The sequence below is a fragment of the Aquarana catesbeiana genome, linkage group LG04 (assembly GCF_042186555.1).
Source record: "Aquarana catesbeiana isolate 2022-GZ linkage group LG04, ASM4218655v1, whole genome shotgun sequence".
NCBI lineage: Eukaryota > Metazoa > Chordata > Amphibia > Anura > Ranidae > Aquarana > Aquarana catesbeiana.
This window is the reverse complement of record NC_133327.1, coordinates 627,263,719-627,276,088: the sequence shown is the minus strand read 5'-3', so window position 1 is coordinate 627,276,088 and position 12,370 is coordinate 627,263,719.

Below are 12,370 nucleotides of genomic sequence, written 5' to 3'. Positions count from 1 at the left end.
TACTGTGCCCATCATTGCCGCCTTAGTGTGTCCTCATTGCAGCCTCACCGTGCCCATCTCATTGCCGCCTTACTGTACCCTCATTGCAGCCTTACTGTGCGGCGTCAGTACCATAGACGGCCACTAGGGGGCGCTTGGGCGCGCCCCCTGCTCGCCTATGGAGTCGATGCGAGTGCTGGCGCACCGAGAACCAGGATCTGTGTGTGTAAACATACAGTTTCCAGTTCTCTGAGGGGAGAACAGACAGATAATCTGTTCATACAGACGATCTGTCATGTCCCCTGCACAGTCCCCTCCCCCCTCACATTTTTACAGTAATCAATGCAATTTTATAGCATTGATCGCTTAAAAATGCCAATGGTCCCAAAAATGTGTCAAAATTGTCCGATGTGTCCGCCATAATGTTGCAGTCCTGATAAAAATTGCAGATCACCACCATTATTAGTAAAAAAAAAAAATTAATAATAAAAAAGCCATAAAACTATCCCCTATTTTGTAGACGGAAAAAAATGTTTTTTTATATATTTTTTGGGGATATTTATTATAGCAAAAAGTTAAAAATATTTTTTTTTTTTTCAAAATTGTCGCTCTTTTTTTTGTTTATAGCGCAAAAAATAAAAACCGCAGAGGCGATCAAATACCACTAAAAGAAAGCTCTATTTGTGGGAAAAAAAGGACATCAATTTTGTTTGGGTGTAACGCCGCACGACCGCACAATTGTCAGTTAAAACGACGCAGCGCCATATCGCAAAAAGTGCTCTGGTCTTTGACCAGCCAAATGGTCCGGGGCTTAAGTGGTTAAAGTGACTGTTGTGGAGTTAAAAAAAATGTCAAAAAGCATGATCTGCAAAAGAAGAGGGCTTGGACACAGATGTCTCTCCATTATTCTTCATTCTTTTAATAAACTATGGCTACCTGAAGAATCTTCACATTTGTTTGTCGGATGTCTGTGTCCCCTGCTGCACGCTGTGGTTCCTTCCGCTGACCCCTAGGCCACTTCTGTGACCTGTAAGAATGGGAAGGGGGCACAGAACACAGCAGGGAACACCTTGAAATGTGTTGAATGTGAAGAGGAAATAGTTCTGCAAAAGAGTAAAATATTGTACAAAAAATACCGCTTTCAAAACGATTGTACGATAATCTGATCGTTAGCACACAGCTGTTGTCAGAAATTTTCCGATTAAATTTCCTCGTATGAAACCAGATCATACAATTTTCATTTTTCACTTAATCAGTACAGTTTTTGTCCGAAAATACAATACAATGCATTATAACACATGACATCACTTCCAATTTTTTTTTCTGTCTTACGAGAATTTTCGTATTTTAGTAACCTATTCGTTTTCGATATGGAGACTAGCATCCAATAAAAAAAAAAAACAGACAATCATTCGTCCAATCACAGTAGAAAATGGACTTTGTAAGGCAAGAGTCTTCAAACAATATATCAAAAAGTGTATAATTTTATTATCAAAAGGTTAAGACATGACAAGAAATTGAATAAAAGAGATGGATGCCAGCAATTCAAATGGTGGTAACAGAAGGGGTATACATAGCTGTTTACAGTAATAGCACAAATAACCCCACATGGACTGTTTCAGCGGAAGGCTGCACAACAGAAGCCCAATCATCTCATTGTGTGTACTAGGCTTAAGGCCCCTTTCATACAGGTGGACCGTTTGTCCCTTTTTCCTACATCTGTTGACGAATGAAAAACAGACATCAATGTATCTTGTAAGCTCTAACGAGCAGGGCCCTCTGATTCCTCCTCTTTTGAATTGTATTGTAACTGTACTCTCTGCGCTCACGTTGTAAAGCGCTGCTCAAACTGTTGGCGCTAAATAAAGTCTGTATAGTAATAATAATAATAATCTCTATGGAAAAAACATCCTTTTACATCCGCTTCCATCAACATACATTTTTTTGGAACTGGTCAAAGCCCTATTTGTCTTCCATTTTAAAAAAACAAAAAAACAGATGTAAATGGACAAACGGTCCATTTTTGCATGAAAAAATGGCTCCCGAACTCAAGTGGTTAAAGTAATTGTAAAGCCTAAACATTTTTCACCTTAGTGCATTCCTTGCATTAAGGTAAAAAATGTTTGGGTGTCAGCATCACCCCCCCCTCCTTTTACTTACCTCATTCAGTCCTACGCTGTGCACGTCTGCAGCTCTTCTCTCCCCTCACTTCCGGGTCTCGCTGGCTTTGGCTTCCAGTGCTGTCAATCAAAGCCAGTGGCGAGGGAGCAGGGGGCGGGGCCGAGTCCTGCTGTCTGTGTCAATGGACGGAGCAGCGGGTGCGAGCACGCATGAGTGCCCCCATGGGAAGAGGCTTCCCATGGGGGCACTGGACAGAGGGGAGGGGCCAGGAGCGGCGGCAGGGGACCCGAAAAGAGGAGGTTCACAGCCGTTCTGTGCAATTCCATTGCACAGAGCAGGTAAGTATAGACATATACAGTATCTCACAAAAGTGAGTACACCCCTCACATTTTTGTAAATATTTTGTTATCTTTTCATGTGACAACACTGCTATGCATACTAGCTCATTATGCCTTTGTCTTGAAGGTTTTTTTTTTTATTTTGTTACCCGGGTTTACAACCACTTTAACCTACTAGAATGCCTTCTATGGCTCTGTTCTCCAGCTTGGATTGCTTTTCACTTGGAATATAGGCATATGCTTTACATCCAAACACTCCTATGTGCCCTATGCTAGGCTTTGATCCATGCCACATTTTGAATGGAGTACTTTTAATGGCTCTTGAGGGTAATCTGTACTGTAGGTAGGTTGCAGTCATGACTGCTTCCTCCCAGTACTTGTGAGGTAGGTTGGCATCCAACAACGTGCACCTGGCCATTTCTATAACAGTGAGATATTTCCTTTCTGCTACACCGTTTTGTTCAGTAGTGTATGGTGTGGTTGTCTGGTGTACTATTCTTTGTCTCTTCAGATATGAGGCCACTTCTTTGCTAATGTATTCTCCCCCATTGTCAGTACAAACTATTCCTGGTTTGCGTTGGAATTTGTTGCTAGACATGGCAACGAACTCTTGAAGTTTCTCTGATGTTTCATTCTTGTGTTTCACCAGATAAGTAGTTGTGTATCTGGAATAGTCTTCAATGAAGGTCAGTAGATATCTGACGTGGGAGTTTTCGTTGGACCGCATGCATAACTGTGTATGAGCTGCAGGGGGTGGGTGGTTTTTCTTTGAGATGCCGGTGGAAGGAGAGCACGTGTGGCTTTTGTTTTAATAAAGCATTTGCATTTCATGAGCACTTTGCAAGGCATTATTGTCAAATCTTCTGATAAGCCTCTCTTTATAATGTCCCGTATAGCTTCTTGACTTCTATGCCCCAGCCGCCTGTGCCATAAGTGAATACATTTGTTGTGTGGGCCATTAGAGACTATATTGGCTTGCTGGTTTGTGGTGATGAGCCTGTATAGGTGATCATCCAGTTTTCATTTTGCGAGGAATTGCTTTTTATTGTGAATTGTGCATTCATCACCCTGGAACTTAACTGTGAGACCGTTGTTTGCAAGACTTTTCACTGATAGAAGGCTGCCTTCTAGTTCTGGATCATACAGCACTTTCTTTACAAGGATTCTCTGCTTGCCTTGTGGTGTAATGCAGTTCAGGAAGCCCCTTTACCTTCTGATGTGATGCTTTTTCTGTTTGCTAGGAAAACTTTGTCATTTGCACTGTAATCAATGTTTGTGAAGAAGGTCTCATCGCTAGTTATGTGGCTTGTTGCTCCTGAGTCTATGCACCAGCCGCGTGGCTTGCCGCACTGTGTCACTTTAACCACCTGCCGACCAGCTCACGTACATTTAGGCTGGATTCACACCTATGCATTTTTAGTGCTTTTTGCGTTTTGAAGATTTGCACCACAGTCCATTTAACATGGTTTCCCAATGGAACACGTTCTATAGTGCAAATCTGCAAAATGCAAAAAGCACTAATAATGCATGGGTGTTAATCCAGCCTTACTGCGGTAGGTCAGCTCTTCTGCGCGAACTGATGTACCTGTATAGCGGAGGATAGCGGCCACCCCCAGCCGTCGCACGCCACAGGAGCAACCCAGGATCGCTGTGTACAGAGGCAGAACGGGGAACTGCCTATGTAAACAAGGCGTTCTGCCTAATGACATGTCAGAGATCTTCTGTTCCCCAGTGATCCCATCCCCCCTACAGTTAGAACACACCCAGGGAACACACTTAACCCCTTGATCTCCCCTAGTGTTAACCCCTTCCATGCCAGTGTCACTTTTACATTGATCAGTGCATTTTTATAGCACTGTTCAATGTAATAATGTCACTGGTCCCCCAAAAAGTGTCATTTGGGGTCAGATTTGTCCGCCGCAATGTCGCAGTCTTGCTAAAAATCGCAGATTGCCGCCATTACCAATAAAAACAATACAAAAAAATAGTCCCTAATCTATCCCGTAGTTTGCAGACGCAATAACTTTTGTGCAAACCAATCAATATACGCCTATTGCGATTTTTTTACCAAAAATATGTAGAAGAATAAATATCAGCCTAAACTGATGAATAAATTCATTTTTTTATATTTTTACAGCAGAAAGTAAAAATTATTTTTTTTAAATTGTCCTTTTTTTTTTTATTATAGCGCAAGAAATACAAAACGCAGAGGTGATCAAATATCACCAAAAGAAAGCTCTATTTGTGGGTAAAAAAAGGACGTCAATTTTGTTTTGGGTACAGCGTGCCACAACCACGCAATTGTCAGTTAAAGCGACACAGTGCCATATCGCAAAATATGGCCTGGTCATTAAGGGGGCAAATCCTTTCCGGGGCTAAAGTGGGTAAAGGTGCCACTCTATGATGTGTCTTCAGTTCCCTTTGTGATTGCTTTGACTCTTTCTTTTGTGGATAACTCTAGCTTTCGCTGCTCGGCTTCCCAGATAGAACAGTCCTTTAAGTGATCAGTCCTTTTACAGCAAAAACAGGCTCTGCTTTCTTTGTTATGCTTTGTGCCTTTGTACATTTTAAGAGCTTTGTCGTCATGGTGCATATTTTCTTTCCTTCTGTCATATTCATTGATTAATTTCCCTTTGACATATTCCAGTGTCAGCTCCTGCTCGGGTCTGGTTTTTAAAGTGTTAATAAGAGCAGTATATGTCTCTGGAAGGCTGCAGAGCAGGGTAACAATATGATTATCTTTGATGTCCTCTCCGATAGCATACAGCTGCTCTATAATCTCTAGCATATCTTTCACATGGTCAAACATTTGCTGGCCTTCTTCTAGTCTCAACTTATATAACTTGCTGTTTAAACTTGAACACTCATGCAGTTATTGTAATGAAGTACACATACCTTTGGCTGTTTTCTCTGTTCTTATGTGGATAATCTGGTCATCTTCCACTAATAAGCTTATGGTTGCTTTTGCCTGTCAATCCTTCCTGCCCCAGTCCTCCGTCTCTCTGTCTGTGGGTCTGTCTGTATTCAGCACTTGCCACAAGTCATCCTTGCTTAGAATCATTTCTAGTTTAAACTTCCACAGCTGGTAATTGGCTTTGTTCAGCTTTGCAATTGCAAACTTCACATCTGAACCACTTGCCATCTTTTAGTCACTTGTATACAGTACTCACTGAGTATTCTTTACAGTGCCTACTGGGTGCGCTGGGTGCATAACCTATTAGCTGAGTACTGAAATCATGCTCTGGAAGCTTCTTGGATGCAGAGAATACTTTACTGTCATGGAGAAATATCAGACCATGTCTTTATCATCATGGAACAGGAAGAGAACACAAACGAGTGCATTGAGCATGGATGGACAATATATCCTGTTCTATCAAATAATATAAGAACTATACACTATAATACCACAGCGCTAGCTGCTGGATAGATAGGTATAATGCATACACTATATACAGTTCACAGTACTTTACAATACATGTTGTTCTTCCAACAGCGTGGTCCTAGCAGCCAACCACCTGCTGATTAATAAAAAAAAAGTTAACCCTGGCAGCTCCTGCTCCCACACTTCATTCAATGCTGTGTGTCCCACACTTGGTCCAGAAATGCTGTGCCTCCCACTCCTCCAGCACTCTGTTCAATGCTGTACTAAACCTCCCACACTCGGTCCAGAATCGTTCTGCGTCCCCCTCTCTATTCTGTCTAAGTTAGGAGAGTGAAGGGGACAGAGGACACTACTATGGCTGTGTGTGGAGGGGAAAGATGTGAAGGGGGCCAGGATGGAGACTGGTGGCTCCTAAATGGTGTGACCTGGGGTCCTGGATGGAACAGCGGATTGGTCCGCATCCAGACCGCGGTCCCCCATTTAGTAATGCATGGTATAAACTCTCTTCTAATGCAGGTCGCAGTTTATAAAATTTCTTTAACTTGTTGGCAGAGTCATTTAAAGTGGAACTAGATTCAGGCAACTCCATCTTTTAAATAGTGTGAGACGAGTCAGTTGTGAGCAAAATATTACTGACAGTAGACATTCTGCAACTGATCGTTACCCAAATCCACACTGTCATATATTTCACAGAGCTATGTGGCTGTGAGGGGGCCTTATCAGTGGAGGTGTGGGCTGTTATTCAGCAGCAATTCCTGTCCCTAGCCCCTGCCCCTGATGATCCCTATAAATGCAATTCAGTTATCAGAAGGGTGGGTTTTTCTCTGATGATGTAAAACTCTTTCCTGTAACCCTAAAACTAACCCTTCAATTAACCCTAACTCTAACCCTCCCTTCAACCCTCACCCCAACCTTCTCTGTAGCCCTAACACTAATCCTAACTCTCCCTATAACCCTAACACCAATCTTCCTGTTTTTTTAAAGCAAATTTCCCCTAAGTAGCTCAGTGCGTGAAATTGGATGTTTCCACTACGATGAAATTTCTCTATCTCTAAAATAAGTCATTTGCAGTGCAATGGAGTTTCAACGAACTCACTCCTCTCTGTAGTATGTAGTAAGACATCCAGATGCTGCCCAAAAGGCCACTGGAAATGGTTGGGTCTCCAAAGCTGAGCTGCCTTCTACTGTATTAAGCTTTTGAATAGTGGGAGCTCAACAGGTACTCAATAGTCTTGCAGAACAAGTGGTAGAGGGAAGGAGGGAGACCTACAGCTCATTGTCCTCTATTGCAGTTAGGCAGTACAATGAAGGAGCAGAACTTCACCGCCTGAGCAATCATACTTCTCCCCTGTTTTCCCTTCCTGTAAACTGGCTCCCAGTCATGGCTTACCAACAACATGCCATGCAATAAAACCTGATAGGGCCACAGTGCTGCTCCCTCTCCCAATCTGAATTCTTTCTAGGGAGTACATTGGTTTATAGGAATCTTTTTTTTTTTTTTTTTTTTTTAATTAAATCTTTTTATTACATGTATTAACAGACAAACAAAACAAAACACAAGACGTCATACACACTGAATCAAAAATGTGATAATACAATTTCAAAATCCAATATATCAATTATTAATCCAAAAGGAAAAAGAAGAGAAAAAAGAAGAGAACATTAGTTCCTTCTTTTCTCAATGACCCCAAACATTTCTGGTTTATAGGAATCTAATATAAAGATAGATTCAGGTATCTATACTGTCTGCAATTAGAAACAATACTTTTTTGTAGTGAATACATAATGCCAGGGCTTTTTTTCAGCAGGAACGTCGGAGAATGCAGTTCCGGCATCTCCAGCACTGAATGTATGTAATGGCAATGGGCACTGGTGTGTGCTGGAGAGTCTATTGTTGCTAGCTGCTGGGGGATCTATTGTTGAAGGGGGTATTCTATTGTTGCAGGGGGTCTATTGTTGCTTGGAAGGACCACAGCACTAGTCCCTGATATCCCACAGATGTCTGTACTTCACAAGCCTTTGTATAGCAACCAACAGCCTCTCTCAGACGAATCCTCAGTGAACTTCCCCCTCAGTCAGCTTTAGAAGAACCAGGGCCACTCTTCCATCCCAGTTTCAGGCCCTCAGGTTGCCCGCCTGAGGCCTTATGGCAGCAGGTGCCAGGGGAGGCAAGCATGCCTCAACCCTGGCTGGTGCAATCTACTATGGGAAGGACCCCGAGCCCATGTGTTCCCAGAATATATATGCCAGCCCACGGATGTCCTGTAATTGGCCAGAGCTACATACATATTCATGCTGCTCATTTGCCTAGCTCCCACCTATGTTCTGGAAAGCTCTACTAGTTTCCAGAAGGTGGGAGGAGCCCAGGCAAACCTAACAGCACCAGAAAATCATGAGCAGTCCTGACTAGTAAATTGTAGAAAGCTAGAGATAAATTTGCCTCTAGCTCCCTCGTTAGGTGGAGGGGCAAATTACACTAACCTAACAATTGTTGCTGGGAAAGATCTATTGTTGATGGCTGCTGGAGGATCTATTGTTGCTGGCTGCAAGAGATCTATTTTACTGCTTTTCTTGTTATCATTAACAAATTCCATACAAATTGCTTAGCACCACATAATGATACTTGGTTCTGTATGCTTTAAAAGAAGAGGCATTGGTGGGCAGGTAGGTAGGTGGAACTAGGGGACGTTGCTTGGAGGTGGGTGGGGACAAGGGAGACTTGGTAAGGGAGAGTACTTGCACCTATTCTCTAAGAAAAAAAAAAGCTCTGCATAATGGGAATAAAGGAAATCTTTCATGGCTCAAACATAAAATCTACCATTTATGACCTCTGAAAATGCTAGTTGCCTGATTATCTTTTGTTTCAGTACCTTGAGTCACAGGCCTGGAACCTATACACACATCAAGATTCCTCAATTCTCTGACATGCTATCTACATACTTGTATCAGATCACAGACTCAAAGTGTGGAACCTAGAGGGTCAACCTAATGCCCTGTACACACGACCGGTTTTGCCTTCGGAATAAACTCTGAAGGTTTTTCCGACGGAGTTCCAACGGAATTCCGCTGAAGCTGTCTTGCATACACACGCTCACACCAAATTCCAACTGTCCAGAATGCGGTGACGTACAACACGTACGACGGGACTAGAAAATGGAAGTTCAATAGCCAGTAGCCAATAGCTTCCGCCTCGTACTCGCTTCAGAGCGTGCGTCGGAACAGCATACAGACGAGCGGTTTTTCCGATAGTAATTTGTTCCGTCGGAAAAATATAGAACATGTTCTCTAAGTCTGTCTGAATTTTCGACAGAAAAAGTCCGATGGGGCATACACACGGTCGGAATATACGATGAAAAGCTCCCGTCGGACTCTTTCTGTCGGAAATTCCGCTCGTGTGTACGCGGCATAACAGCCAGGTGACTCGCATCGGCAGCTTCTGCATTTCCCCGATGACAGATTTATTTTAGTTTATAATTTTATCAGACTTAATTTTATAGATTTTATCGGCCTACAGTTCTGCCTGCTGGCTTCTGATGCCTGACAGCATTTGGGCAATTTATGCCTTGCTTTCATCATTTTTCCTACTAAATATGAAATAAGCACAACATCAGCAAAATCCTCCGCCGCGGGCTCCCTTGATACACTTTCGATATGGTACTCTTCCAGGCTTGTTTACCTTTAATCCCTCAACCCCAGAGATTTGACATTCTAATGCTGTGAAAGGTCTCGTGTGAGGTATTGTTTTCACGGTGAACCCAGTTTGCTGTAACAGAGCTAACGCGCTTTGTGAGCAAAATACATTCGTATGTTGCAGTTTAGTCGAAGTGAAAAGGGGACGTGACACGGGGGAGGGCTGGGAAGTAAAGGGTGTACGAGGGCAGTGGACGTCCGATGGTGAATTGTGGTAAAATGAGGACACGTTGGGTCAGCGGGAGACTAAAGATTGATTACAACAAGAATCAAAGCGCAGGGATTGGCTCACGGGGCCAGTTATTGAAAAAGACACATTTAAGACAAATGTGTATCTACAACTTACCATTGATATGTCTTTTTTTTACTAAAGTGTATCTAAACCCAAGAAAAAAATATAATTAATTGCAGATTACTAGTCCTTACATGTGGTGATTGCAATCATTTTCTTTTTTGGGGGGCTCTTTTCTTTCAGTTTCTCCTGATGATCCTGCCTGTATCACACTTCCTGTCCTAGGGTGACAACGCACACTGTACTGTATCTGTGGTGGGGTAGCGTTGTCACCCTAGCCCATGGCTCCCAACCATCCTTAATTTGGAGGGACTGTGCCTCTTTTGGAACTAAATCCCTCTGTACCTCTTTACTCCATAGCTGCCCTTCGTTTTGGTCTTCTGTATATAATGTATTATAATGCTATGCTACAATAAAACTTTCCCCCAACCTCTGATATATTGCGTTTGTTTTTCAAAAAGCCAGAATAAAGAAGTAGTACAGATTTTAAAAAAGTTGTGCGTTTAACCAGTCTGTTTTTGTTTATTAATTCTTATAAGTGTTCTGATGAAGTAGGGGGGTGTCCTTTACATATGTACTTTGTGCTTAACCACTTCACCTCCAGTAGGTTTACCCCCCCTTCCAGGCCATTTTTTGCTAAATGGCACTGCTTTCTTTAACTGACAATTGCGCTGTTGTGCGACACTGTACACAAATAGAATTTATGTCTTTTTTTTGCCCACAAATAGAGCTTTATTTTTGGTGGTATTTGACCACCGCTACGTTTTGTTTTTTTTGGGGTTTTTTTTGAGCTATAAGCAAAGAACGACCGACAATTTTGAAAAAAAAAAAAAAATTTTATTTTCTGCTATTAAACACATCCAATAAAAAAATATATAAAATATAATTTCTTCATCAATTTAGACCAATATGTATTCTGCTACATATTTTTGGTAAACAAAATCCCAATAAGCGTATATTGATTGGTTTGTGCGTTTACAAATTATGGGATATTTTTATTTATTTTGAATTTTATTTTACTAGTAATGGCGGCGATCAGCGACTTATAGTAGGACTGCGATATTGCGGTGGGCAAATTGGACACTACCTGACACTTTTGACACTTCTTTGGGGACCAGTGACACTAATACAATGATCAATTCGAAAAATATGCCCTGTCACTGTACTAATGACTAGGGTTGTCCAGATACCGATACTAGTATCAGTATTGGGACCCATACCGAGCATCTGCGCAAGTACTTGTACTTGCACAAATGCTCCTGATGCCTAATCTGATACCTGGGAGAGGCAGCGCAACCGTAAGTCAGCAGGCGAAACAACGGAAGTGACGCTCCGTGCCATCCCGATGCCCATCTTGGTACACCCTGCACTCTGCCGCAGTAAGCCAGCAGCGGATATCTTTTTATACCCAGCCCATATAGTTTGGGTGTAACAAGATGTCCGCTGCTGCTTTTATGTGGCCGAGTGTAAGGAGTACCAAGATGGGCGTCACAGGCAGCCTTTCCTCTCATGTAAATTTTGGTCTTAAAAAAGTGGTATTAGGACAACCCTACTAATGACACTGGCTGGGAAGGGGTTAACATCAAGGGCGATCAAAGGGTTAACTGTGTGCCTAGCTAACGTTTCAGTGTAGTAGGGGAGGTGCTTTTACTAATGGAAGGCATGGATCGGTTTCCTGCTTTACAGGAACACAGGATCCATGCCTTCTGTACTGACAGAACGGCAATCTTCCTTGTTTACATAGGCATACTGGCACTGTGTTAGTGTACCAAACAATCAGTGGGTGCCGGCAGACATCAGGTCTGCAGGACCCGCTGATCAGCTCCTGCTGTGTAAAATCACAGCAGAAGCAGGCCGACAGAAGTGCAGAACCACATATATATATACGTGATCCTGCACAGTGCGACCGCCCTGTAGCAGTAAATCTGCTATGGGGCAGTTGGCAAGTGGTTAAAATGTACGTTCTATCCCTGAAGATTAGTTAACCCCCCCCCCCCCCCCACCAAAACAATATAGATAGTTGCAATGTTTTATGTCACACGATATTAGCACACATGTTTATTAAGCACAGGTCTTCAATAAAAATACATAAATGTAAATTTCGTTGCTTATAAACACGTGCAGATTTTTTTGGTAAAATATAAAAGAGGTTGTGACAAGTAAATAGATACCTAACATGTTAAAGCAGAGGTCCACCCAAAAAAAAAAAAAAAATATATAAAGCCAGCAGCTACACATACTGCAGCTTCTGACTTTTAATAATCAGACACTTACCTGTCCTGGAGTCCAGCGATGTCGGCACCGTAGCTGATGTTTCCATCAGCTGTCGGGCGCATGCCGCCGCCATTGCGGGTAAGGGAACCCGGCAGTGTAGCCTTACGGCTTCACGCCGGGAACCCTACTGTGCATGCGCGAGGCTCCGCTCCTCTATCCTACTGGCCCGGCAACAGAGGAGGAGGGAGGCCCGCGGTGACATCATGGGTCACGACATGGACTCCCAGAAGTGGAAACAGGATACCTGACAAAGACAGGTATCCTGTCCCCCCTCCCCCCCGAAAGGTGCCAATT